Here is a 12,475-nt window from a genome sequence, read left to right on the forward strand (position 1 = left end):
TTTTAGTAACTGTGAAAAAAGAAATTCTACTTGATTAAATTTTATTGTGATTAATTATTCTAGTATTTCTTAAGCTTGATACGTTAGATTCTGATTTCACTCGCATTTTTTTCCCCACTACTTTAATTTCAGTAGCCCCAAAGAAATTACTCCAGATTTTTATACAGAAAACTTGGAACAGAGATGGGCTCTGTATAAATTTAAATATCATTAAGTTGTGAATACAGTTGTTTTTCATACCTCCTTCTATTTATTCTGAAAACAGGAAAAATATAGCAACTCCATTTAGGTGAACAATATGAAGAGCATGATTTGATCACTACTAAAGTGTACATCTAAATACGTAATTTTAATGTGATTCATTTTCTCCTTTATTGGGTAAGCTGTTGAAGAGCCAGACCATGAAAAGCCTCCAGGACAAGTCACTTTAAAGGAAGCTTCTGGAGGATGAGGTTAAGGTTATGGACCTGCTCTGTCTCAGCAAAGATGCTGAGCTGAGCCACTACAAGTGAGACTTGTATTCTCAGGAGTGAACCGCTCCTTTCTCAGGTCTTAGGCTCTCCGAGATGTCCATAGAGCAACATTACATAACATTTTAGAGTGATGCTAAATTTGCCAGATGCCCACAGCAAGAGCTGTGTAGAAAAACATCTGTGTTTCAATGATACTTCACCACTAGTTACAATTACCAACAATAATGATACAGGAAAAATAATACTATTTCATGGACCTAGTGTACCACATTTCTCCCTGGAAACATATTGCCATTCAGTCTTCACTAAGTGAATATTCTAGAGGCATTCAGAGCATTTCTCTCACGAGTTATTGGTGTCTTCTGTTACAGGCTCAGGAAGTGAGGTGTGTTTGGGCAGAGGGCAAATGCAAAGAGCTCCGGTGACTGATTTCCAACCCATGAAACACAGCTGATAGACAGGAACACAGTGAGAAGGCTTGAACACAAGGAGACTCAGAGAGCCTTAAATGTCCAGCTGTACTTGAACTTGGTTGGTGAAGCACATAACAGAGTTTCTGAACTCAAGATGTCTAGCATGTCAAGATGTATTAGCAGTTTACAACTCTATGATTTTTCAGTGTGTTGGTAAATATCCATATGACATACTGGAATATTTTGCAATGTTATGTTTTACTACCTTTATATATCTATATAGAAATACAGAAATATTTCTCTAACTCAGAACAAATAAATGTCCTCAAATGTGAATCTCTCAAGTCTTCCAACAGTAGCTGGTACAGAATGAATTCAGTGAAAAAGCTATTTTGTCATACTTCTCTGAAAGGTAGCTTCCCAAAGCAGTGTACTTCTATCAGTATTTGAAGGTCAGTCCATTTTTGGATGTAACAGTAACATTTGTCCAGTGCATCACAATGCTTTTACCGCATAGCACTGTGAAAACATTTTACTATATGCACTTGAAAACATTTTAATGATTCTGAGATTCCAATTAGTTTATTAAATAATTAGCAATGTCCTCTTTTCTTTAGATTTGTTTTCCAGTCTGACTTCACAGAATTGAATCAGGGTTGGAAGATACTTCTGGAGATCATCTTGTCCAACTCCTCTTCCAGTTACTCAAATTCATTTCTGTTGTTGAATTTCCCTAGCAATTCACTTTCCCCTCAAATAGAGCTCTTACACATGCCATGAACAACAGAGGATTAGTTATGTTGCGTAAGGAAAGAAGTGCATTTTTGAACTATGAAACAAAAAGTATTCCATTTACCTCTTCAGTCATTTTAGCATCTGTCTTTACAGAAGTCTCATTAATTTACAGTCTGTGATTCATTTTGCTACTCCTGCTGCTGCTTCTGAAGGGTTACAATATTCAGTGTTAATGTACCCATCTTTTTATGGATTTTAATCCACCTCTATACTGGTGGATGTTTCAGATGCTGCTAACAGATTTCAGTAGTATTGTTTATCACACCAAATGCTTTACATACACTGTCAGATTTAATAGGGCGTTTGCTAAAACAAAAAAACTCGTTTTATCTTTGTTGTACTGCAAAGAGCAAAATTAGCAAGGTTTCTCATCTCACAGATTATTGAATCTTTGCGATGAACTGTGCTGATTGTTAATAAACTGTGCTGATTGTTGATGGACTGAGTTTTAAATTGTTAAGAATCCTTGAGAATTAAATAAAGGGTTTTCCATCAGCACTTTGAACTCCAGCTGGCCCCAGTATCTCTTGCTGTCCAGCAGAACAAGTCTCAGTACACAATGAATGGAAGCATCAACTACTCTCTGTGTAATACATGTATACATACAGAGGGAGATCCCTGAAGCACTGGCTAAAACAGTTTCTGTTTAGGCAGAGTACTGTAACAAATTCAAACATAGATATGGCATAAAACAATTTTAAGTTTTCTTTTTGCACAAATCCACCTCTCTTGAGCTCCACCATCAGTATGTTAAAGTGCTTGTTAAGATTGCATGTAGCCCTCTGGTGACAGTGTTGATGGATGATAGCTTTCTGCTGTGGGAAGAGATGGAGTGCCTGGGGCTGATTCTTCCACATGTGTCAGTGGTTTTTTTGACCACAAGGTTCTGTTCGTATGTCAGTCTCCTAGCAACACCAGGCAGCCTGATCCATGAAGTTCATTGTTTCCTCCCTGGGAAATTAATACAATGGTGACATCTCAGTTTAATAATCTATTTCACTGCATTTTGAGGAATGGATGATAAATTTATTAAGTGCTGCACATTACAAAGCATCAGTTCTGGAGCAAACAGCCTACAAAGGGTTTGACTAATGTTGCTGTAACAGGAAAAGCAATCATTACACTAGCAATACACTGTGGGTAACAGGCAGTTCTTTGACAAACTGCTAAGTTTGTAACCTAGAGGATTTAATTACATAAAACAATAGCAAGATAATCTGCAACTTGTTGAAATGCAGGCCAACAGTTTAAAACACATCTGCACAAATACATAAATAAATAAAATTGAAAGCTCATGCAGTTTGTATTACTCAGGCTACAGTAGAATAGAAACAAGCTCTGTGGGAGGTTATACCTGTACAACAGTAGGACTGCAACCACATTAGGGACAGTACTATTTGGATTGTTTGTAAGATGATATTTGGGTGTATATTTATGTTCTTTTTTGCTCAAACAAAGGTTAGAAACCTTGGTTTGGTTTCTGATAGAGCATAAGTCTCCGTTTCCTTCTGACACTGATGATGCTTCCATTTAAGGGCACCATTCACTGCACGGGAAAGAAATGTATCATTAAATGGACACAGAGCAGGACCTATTTTAACTCCTTGTTTATAGACACTGATCTAAATGTTTAGCACGAAAAGAAAAAAAAAGTTTGTTGAGTGCTACAGCTAGATAATCTTGTCTGTATGCTCCTGTTTTAAGAACAAGGTGTCTCCCTACCTTGTCATAAATATCCAAAAGTTCAAGGTTATGCTGTAGGTATGCAGGGAGAACCCAGTTCTCCAGCCCTACTCATGGAGCAGCTCTGGGTAAGAAAGCTGAATAGTGTCTGAGGAGGATATTAATCTCCTACACTTCATATAGTTAAAAAAAGAAAAAGACTTGAGTTCAGGCTCATAGTTTTTTGTTCAAACAACAGTATGGTGTATAACATACATCTAAAATCTGAATGGCGCTGTCAATCCATCTCTATCTTCTTTTTTCATATTTACCAGTTCCTCTAGAATCCATAGCCATTTATTTGGTTGCATTCACACAGCAACATTCTTGTGCAAGATTCAGCAGTGTTACACATTAGTGATGTTAATGCAAGAACATAATAGGTTAGAGCCTTGCAGAGTGATTTCTAACTGACTGAAAGAGATCTAGGAGAACCTGATCTCTTCTTCTGAAACTATAATACACCTTTCACAGCTCCCTGTCTGTTCATTTCCTGCAAAACTCTACATTTGTACCCTGTGATTGTGCAGCAATAACAAGAGGTCTTCGTACTGTACAATATTTGTAAATTAGCATGGAAACCTGAAGAATTAAATGTGCTCTTGGTGATGAGACCACACACTGAAGAAGGGATTAGCATGAGATGAAAAGTGTTTTATCGAGGGTGGTTGCATGTTCGGAGAAGTGACATATTCTTCAGGAAATGTTTACTTACAAGAAAAACTGGGAGGTAAGAGTGTGGGATTGGAGGGGAAATCCTTATTGGGTTGGATTCGGTATGCTTGAGGCCTTGGCTTTGTATGTGCCTTGGAAATATTTCAGTTTATTTTTGAGAAATACTATAACTGGCAGGAAATTAATTAAATTTTGTTTGGGGAGGGATGTTTCTTGTGAGCAGAAGTCAAATTGAAATTTCAGAAAAATAACCAAGACAACAGTTTCTTAATCTAAATGGTATTTTTAAGGAAGAATAAAAAAGGATTAATTTTCATATGTAAAAAAATCATCCTTGTGTTTTAATACCTTTGAAGCTCTTTAAAGTAAAAAAGGATAACAATCAACAGTGTTTGTTTTCCCTGACATATAGGAATATAGGAATAATTGTTTGAGACATCAAATTTTAGTTTATCTAAGGAATATTCTTACTCTTCTTGCTCATAGGAATATTTATAATAAAAACCCATATTCTTATTCCAGAATCCTAGCCACACAGAAAGACAAAATGCCAGACTACTATATTCAAACAATATATAGTTGCTTCAGATCAATTTTTCAAATGATACCTAAAGCTACTTTATATCCTCAGACCATTTTTTCGAGAAAAATCTTCATGGAGCAACGTGTTGACATATGAGAAGCATTAAAGGCAGAGAGCCAAAAGTTTGACACTTTGATGCAGAGCATTTTTGAGACAAAAGGCAGGCAAACATGAACCTCTCTGTTTACGGTCATTTTGTTTATTTAAAGATACCATGGTAGTGCATAGTGTTCTTTTAGAATTGCAGAACTAGGCACAGCCTACATAACTTAAAAAACAAAAGGACACCATTCCTATCAGATGTCCACATTTAGCCATGCATAACAAGCACAATGTTAGTACAAGCAAAAAGATGGCTTTTTTAACAGAGCGGCTTTTACTTAGGAATTTTTCAGCTAAAAGTCTTCCAGAATTCCCAGTGATATCTACAAAGATAAAAAGTTTCCCACAAATAGATTCTTGAGAGGATGTGGTGCTCTTTTATGCCCTGCAGCTTCTATTTTCCTATTGCTTCTTTTTCATCTACGGAGTTTCAGAGTTAGAAAAGTATTAAAAGCACAAAGCAACTGTTATACTTTCTGTTATATATTCCTGGGTAGCCTTAAATCTCACCTGTAATCTCCTCATTTTCCTAATTAAAGTCATAAAAATTTACAATTTAAAAAATGTGTTTTGAAAATTAAGTATTTTAATCAGAATCATACTAGGGTGATAATCAAGCATGAACATTTGCATTTCACATTGTCAGAAACCAAAATTATCATTCTTAATATTATTAATAATAACAAGGTAAACCAGTGAGGACTTGATGAGGGATTTAAAAGATAAGAAACAAGATACAAGTATGGCTGATGGGTAATGCCAAAAGCAACTAATTACCATTGGTTTGAAGAAGAGACTTAGAATGTGATTAAGCTGGTGATCATTTAATCTCACTTCTTCAGTGGTAAATATAACCTTATGTCTCCTTATAATGAGAATGAAAGCTGTCACAGAACTTACAGAAGAGCAAAGAGGAAACTTTAACTGGAGCCTCTTCTTTGACCATTCATTGGTTCTCTGTCATGCTGATCATCTTCAAATCATACCAAAAACAACAGGCAATGAGAGAGCTCCAGAGACAAGGTACATAATGGCCTTGTCTCTTGGTACATAAGGGCCTTGTGCAGGGAGCACTGACAAGCATTTCTGATAAGGCACTACAAACAGAATCAAAAATATCCACAAGCTGCCAAGTAAAGCCCCCTGAGGCATCCACAAAGAGCATGAAATCCCAACCCAGGTCCAGCTCTGAATATAGAGCTGCTGGACGGCTGGACCTACAGCAGCTCTTACAGTTTGCAATTGCTCCAAGTCCTGGGGGTCATTTGCACTGGAAATCCTCATTCCTACAAAAGAAGATCTGGGGGTCTTCCCAAATGGAGGAGTACTCCAAACTAGACTGAATGAGAACCAGACCTTTTCTAGTGAAGGCAAAGTTAATCCTATTAAGCTCTGTGTAATTCTTATAAAAGCTGTAGTTCGTGTGTAACTAGGAAGCAAGCAAGTGAAAACAGATTTCTCACATCCTGAGGAAACTTTCATGATGAGCAAAGCCAATAGGCATAAGACCCATTGCCCTCAGCAAGTTAGAAATGAAACACAGGTATTTTACCTGTGATAATTATGGGGACAAAAGAGTGGATGTGAGCACAGTGAGGCAGTGAGTGGTGCATTTCAGCAGTGGCAACACTGATAGTGGGTCACCTCTGCTGGTGCAGATTTCTACAAGTGCATTTTCATATATAGATAATTGATATCATATATTGGCCGATTAATGGTTGTTGAGATCAGTGAAACCAAGTAGTTACCAGTACATCTGGATTCCCAAAAACAACTTAGTAAGGACTCCCATTTCACTTTCCTCTAAATCTCAAAAATAAACTGTTGGCCATTTTTAGAGTATCAGTTATAAAAGTTTGTAAGTATTAAATTGTACTGAGTATTAAAAGATATAGGTTGAGAATAATTTTGAAACAACTGCTTGTAAATCATAAACTTTTAACAGAGCTCTCACCAATAAAAGACAATCATTATATTTCAACATTTATTATCCAAATAAAACCATCACCTCAGTACAACTGAGTAAAGTTCCCCCAAGCAGGTGTTATTCATGATTTTTTTTTTTTTTTAAATGAGTAGACCAATAAAATTCCTCATTGCCACAAACTGGAGAGCTGCTTAGGGAATAACAGAGCTTGTTCAAGCTCCTCAAATGTTCAAAGCAGAATTTCCCTTAAATTCTGGTCTCTGACACACTCAGAAAAAGTTCCTAGGCAAAATGCGCTGAGAGCCTTTGGGGCAGAATCCTGCCCTCTTCTTTGCAGCGGGGTATCCACAGTGAGGAGGCACTCACCACTAAGGTTTGTCTCATCATGCATAAAACACAAGTATTCCAAAGCCAGATGTTCATTTTGATGGCTGAGGCCAAGACTTCAAGACTGTCCTTTTCAAATAGATTAAATGCAGAAAGATCTAGATTTTACTCTCTTTGGGGTAACCATCTTCAGGTGTTCAAAGACAAATACGGGGATTTTTATTAAGGGTATCAGAATTCTTTTTTGAAGCTGCAATAGGAAGCACAGAAGATAGTTTCAAAGTACGGGACTTTGGAGGTGTACTTAGGAGCCTCAAAATGTTGCTGACCTTACTCCAAGCCCATGGCACAACACAGAGATCCTCAGGGCACAGCAAATCCATTTTACCATCCGAAAGAGCAGTGTAGCTCTCAGCTTGCTTGCCATGCCACATGTTTGTTTTGCCAGGCTAGCTTGCAGATGGATGAGTTCCCTGGTCCGGGTCCACATGTGACTTCACTTAGTGTGTTGGGAGTACACAGCTGGAGACAGCACAGTGCAGAGAGAGCAGACAGTTTTGGACTTGCATCAAGTTGAAAAGCTCGCATGGGCAGCACCAAACAGTGTCATAATAATGCTTTAGTCTTGGGTCTGTTCACTGTCCTAGTTTGCATAGGAACTCCAAAGATAGCTCTGCTGATGTAACTGCGGGAAGGAGTTTGGGGTTCACAAATGAGCAGTCATGGGCAAGAACTCAAAGGCCAAAAACCACGTCAGCTGTGATTCTCCCTGAACTACCGAGCAATCAATAGCATTCAGGATCATTTCTGAACCTGCAGCAGTGCTGGAAGTGGGTTATGTGCATTCTTCCTTAGAGTGCATAGGAAATGTGTGAACAAACTTCACGGCCTTGAGAGGTGCCTCTGTAAAGCAGCATGATGTTAAAATGAAGCTCTGCCTGGCTGAGGGGATTTTACCACCACAGTTCATTCTGGAAGAATCTGCTGAAATCCACCAGCAATTAAACCCCTTAGGTGATGCAGAAGTACAATAGTTTTAAAGAAGTCTCTCCGTAAAGCTGTGAAATGTGGTATTTCATTGCCTTGCACTTATATAGTCACCTCTTCCTTTGTAAATTGAATGAATATTTCACTTTAATGGATACTTCCAATTCACATGTAAATAATACTCTAATTTGGTAGCATTTATACTCACTTCACAGACTTGAAGATTTTGCATTTCAGACTAGAAATGACTATTAGGTCACTTCATATCATCTCTTTATCTTGGATCCCTAAAATTTACTCCACAGTATGCCAAGTAATTAACTTGATCAGGGTACAGCTTGTGTTTGGCAGCTGCCACAAATTCCCTTAATATTCCTGCAGTTCAGTGTCTTCCCTGCTGTTTTATCATCGTCACAATGGTGTCCTGACTGTCATCAGAAGACTTCTCTGAATTTCCTGATTTTCATAAAGCTTACTCTCAGGCTGTTCTGTACTGCTTCAGTGAACTTTGCTAGAGCGCAGGGCATCCAGCAGCAAAACCACATCTAACTCTCAAACTGTTCAGAATCCAAACAAAAGGATTTCTCTGTATAACATCAAAAATTGGCAGTTACAAGCATTTAAGCTTTTTGCACCAAGATCAAATATAAAAAAATCTCCTTCTCCATATTTCCAGTGGTCACAGTCTTCTCCCTACCCTGTATCTCCAGCTGTATCTATGAAGCCTCTTTTTATGTTACACATGAGCTTTTCCAGACAAGCTTTTTCTCATAGTTCTCTAAAGTTTCCACACAAATTTAGGGTTTTTCCTTCTAAACTTCTTCATTTCTCAGTTATTCAGAAGATATTTCTGCAGTTAACTTTTTAAAGACTTTTTCATTTCCTTGGGCATATAATTTTTGCAGCCTAGCTGTTAAGCTTCATACCTCACTGGCCTATTAACAAGACAGCAAAATTCTACCCTTTCCCTTTACTCTAAACCAGGTCTGACTGTACCATAAAGACAGCATAAGTTCTTGCAGCAGCACATTAAAACTTTTATAGTCAGATGAGGCAAACTGCTGATCTAATTTATAAGCACTGTGTCCATTAACATTTTTTCTGAGCATTTGGGCAAAGTGGCTTTTATTTAGATCAAGCAGGAATTTCCCAGACCATTCAAAAGGTCTTTGCAGACCCCTTATTCCCTTCCATTCCTTGGTCCTGGGGTCTCTCTTCCTGGAGCCTTACCACTGTCACCAGTGCATTGGATTTTGCATGCTGCTTTGCATCTCTCTTTTGCATCAGACATCCTCTCTTAGACTGGGATCTTCTGCTTTCTCTTAGGCCCTGCTGCATTTCATAATTGCCACCATGCCAGAACTAAGCCATAGCACAGAACTGGACTTCTGTAAGCAACATTCCCTGAATGCAGCTCAGAGCACTGAGATGCACACAGGGTAGAACAATCTCCTGGCAATCAGACAGCAAGAAGCTTTGCTGCATTGTTGCTGGCTGAGCATCTCAGTACCAGTGCTAAGTGGACCTGGAGCAATGCAAGGAGATAGGCACTGAGCAGCATGCACTGGAGGACTATGAATGTTAATTACAGCTCCAATTCTGGTAGTGTGGTCTGTTGCAAGCTGCAGGAGTTGGATCCTGTCCTGGTGAGGAACAGAGATGCAATTCCCGCATGCAGCACAGGCTTCTTCTTCATTTGAATTTGGGTCCATTTCTTCTCCACTCACCTGAGAACTGAGCTATGGGAACTAGGAACTCTTCAGTTCCTCAAGTCAATTCCAAGATCAAGACCAGTTAAGAAATTCATTCTAGGGGACTTTTCTTAACAAAGTCATCTCCTCTTCTTGTCTTCTGGGTAGGCAGCCATGCCTTGGGCGTTTAACCAATGCAGCAACTAGTGTGCTTCACCCCCAGCAGTGCCCAGCATTGTTGTCATCACTATGCTACAAACTCCTCCCACATTTAAAAATGGACCCATTTAACCTGAACCATAAACATTTTATTGTCAACTATGAAAAACTGAGCCCCTGTGCTCACAGAGATAAAGAAAGCTTGTCTAACCCACAGACAAACATAATGGATAAAACTGAGCAAGACATCACACAACCCATCCCTCTTAATGGACTACAGTTGCACATTTGATCTCACCTAACATATTATGATCTATGAAACCATACTGTACCTTGATTGATATTGTATTTCCTGATATAGCAGACTTCCTTGCAGAGTGACTGTGGGTAACTCCTTAAGCCAAGGCAGTCACTCTACCTGTCCTGATAAGTCATGAGCTGCAGCAACCAGGGAACTTGGTTGAGCAAGAGTGGGCAGCAAAAGTGCAGAAGCATTAGCTCATTTCTATTTGGGATACACTCTAAAACAGAGACGTATGTCCATATTCTTTGCCCTGTTTGTTTCACCTTTGTGCTTCAAACACTTTGCAGTGTTCTAGTTTTATTTTAAATGCTACTTTAAATAAACACCTTAAAATTAAAATTAAATCTAAAAATCCTCAAGTTTAGTACATCCCTGCACAATGCTCCCGAGGTTCTCATCTCACAGAGACAACCAGGATATAAGAAAAACTAGAACTGGGGCTGCGACTGTAAACAAGATTGGATGATATGGTGTTACAACCAAAATTACCTGGCAAGAGCAGGAAATGTAAGCAGAAAAGAGATGGAAAGAAGGAAGAAATTGCTTACAGAAAGTCAGCAGTGACTAGTCAGAGCTCCCCATATACACTGCACCTGGGTGATGCCCTCATATGAGACTGAGCCTTCTGCTAAGACTGCAGCTGTCACAGTGCCCACATGAACATAGGTACTCTCTGATTTACATAAGGTTGTTATGGACAAAAAGGATGCTAGCATATTGCCTACTGGTTAGGTGATTACATTCAGCAATAGACATGGTGAATGCTGAAAGCCAGCAGTTAGTACATACAGTACCACTGAAATAAAGAGCACTTTGTGCACTGTTCACTTCACAGCTTACATTAGCATCAGTATTTGCAAGCTATATTTACCACAGCCATAGAAATCTTTGCGGAAAGTAATAAATCCCTTATTTTTCAATGTCTCTGAAAGGTCTTTGCAAACTTCAGTGGCTTAAAAAGCTGAATATTTTACTGTCTTTCCATTAAACAAGAAACCAGCTCAGAAAGCAGCAATTAAAAAATAAAAATAAAAATAAAAATGTCAGGTTCTTTCCTCCCCCTAGATTTCCTCCACCCGTGGCTTGAAGTTCCAGTTCACGGAGCATATGAACAGTTCCTGACAGCATCGTAGGGCACAGCTGCCTTTTGCATTGGCCAGCATTTTTAAAAGGGACACAAATTATAAGGGCTGCTCTGAAAGTAATGTGCTCTATTTTATTATGTTGGCCAGCAGTATCAGAGACAGCTGTTGGTGGTATGGCAGAAGAAGTTGAACCTTCCCACCAATATTTGGTTACATTTTCTTGCCAGTGACAGATGGCAGCAGAACAGTCTGACAAAATGGGATCTGATGTGGAAGTACATATGAAACAAAGGTGTGACACTGAATTCCTTTGCACAGAAAGAATGTCACTTGCTGACATTCATCAATGCTTGCTGAACATTTATGGAGACCAACTAGTGGAAGTGAGCGCAATCAGACAGTGGGTGGTGCGTTTCAGCAGAGGTGACAGCAGATTACATCCAAATAACTGTGTACCAAACTGTGTATTGGTTTCAGTGCATTGGTAACAATGATGACAATGTTGGAATATCACAAAGTTTGCACCAAGTGGGTCCCATGAGTGCTCCCATAGGAACAGAAAAAACAGCATATGCAAGTTTGTCAGGATCTGTTCCAAAAATATAGAGCTGAAGGGAATAGTTTCCTGGATTGTATCATCACTGATGATGAGACATGGTGGTATCACTACATGCCTGAGTCTAAATGGCAGCCCATGGACCAGCAACATGTGAATTCCCCATCTAAGAGAAAGTTCAAGACACAGCCCTCACTGGGTAGTGATGTGTGTTGTCTTTTGGGATAGAAAATGGGTGGACATTCTGGACTTCCTGGAACAAATCATCAACTTTGAAGCTACATTGCAACACTAACTAAGCTTGAAGGCTTGAACTTCCAGGCCAGAGAAGAAGACAGCTTTTCCCTTGTAACACTGTAATATCAGACCTGGTACCAGTTCAAAGACCATGGAGCATATTGCCAATCTTGGCTGTGCTATACTACCACATCCACTCAGTAACCTGTATTTAGTGCCTTCTAACTTCTGTATGTTCAGTTCAGTGAAAGATGGACGGAGTGGACAACATTTTCCTAGCAATGACACCATCACAGCAGCTGTGATAGTGGTCACCTCCACTGGTGCAGATTTTTACAAGTGTGGCCTACAGGATCTTGTTCATCGCCAGTGAAAGTGCATAGTTAATGGTGGTGCCTACATAGAAAAATAGTGTTTTGTAGCTGAGAATTTGTTGTAT

The sequence above is a fragment of the Tetrao urogallus genome (genome assembly GCF_951394365.1).
Source record: "Tetrao urogallus genome assembly, chromosome: 3".
NCBI lineage: Eukaryota > Metazoa > Chordata > Aves > Galliformes > Phasianidae > Tetrao > Tetrao urogallus.